This window comes from Lathyrus oleraceus, chromosome 1 (genome assembly GCF_024323335.1).
Source record: "Lathyrus oleraceus cultivar Zhongwan6 chromosome 1, CAAS_Psat_ZW6_1.0, whole genome shotgun sequence".
In the NCBI taxonomy this organism is placed as follows: domain Eukaryota; kingdom Viridiplantae; phylum Streptophyta; class Magnoliopsida; order Fabales; family Fabaceae; genus Lathyrus; species Lathyrus oleraceus.
In genome coordinates, this window is record NC_066579.1 from 284,065,945 (window position 1) to 284,066,744 (window position 800).

Genomic DNA, 800 nt, shown 5'->3' on the forward strand with positions numbered 1-800 from the left:
ATAGGAGAAGTTCGGGTGATTCCTCCATCCAGGGTTATAGGTATTCGAATATGGGTTCCCTTGGGTGTAGTTCACTTGCTCAGAGTGGGTTTCGTTTAATAGACTGCATTCTACAGATTGGTGTCCTTTGGTTCTACATATCTCACAATCCGACGAGACTGCTGCTACAGTATTCGGGTTTATGCACATATGCTCGACCTTGAGGGCTAATGCGTCCATTTTAGCTTGCATCATGTCTATAGAGCTTAGTTCATGCACTCCTCCTTGGGCTTCCTTCTTCGCAACTGTCGCTCGTTCGACTCCCCATGATTGATGGTTTTGAGCCATATCTTCGATGAGGGCACTAACTTCAGGATAAGGTTTGTTCATCAGCGCACCGCCTGCGGCAGCGTCGATGGTCATCTTGGTGTTATAGTGAAGTCCATTATAGAAGGTGTGAATGATTAACCAATTTTCTAAACCATGATGTGGGCATGCTCGTAACAACTCTTTATATCTCTCCCAAGCTTCGAACAACGATTCTCCTTGGTTTTGGGTAAATCTAGTTATATGGTTTCGAAGAACGCCGGTCTTACTTGGGGGAAAATATCTAGCAAGAAATACTCTTCTAAGGTTATCCCAAGTCGTAATGGAATTGGGTGGAAGGGAATCTAACCATGATAGGGCTTTATCTCTGAGGGAAAAAGGGAATAATCTTAAACGTATTGCCTCAGGAGAAGCTCCATTGGTTTCAAAAGTGTCTGCTAATTGAAGAAAGATTTTTAAATGTTGGTTTGGGTTCTCAGTAGCGAGACCTGCGG

At 43.8% G+C, this 800-nt stretch overlaps 1 non-coding gene across 1 annotated transcript; it reads left to right on the top strand.

Annotated features, from left to right (window-relative positions):
• The first annotated feature begins 457 nt into the window (after positions 1-457).
• LOC127117205 (small nucleolar RNA R71) lies at positions 458-564 on the top strand. Its single transcript, XR_007801961.1, has one exon. It is a non-coding gene; the product is annotated as a small nucleolar RNA R71 (small nucleolar RNA).
• Positions 565-800: the final 236 nt, after the last annotated feature.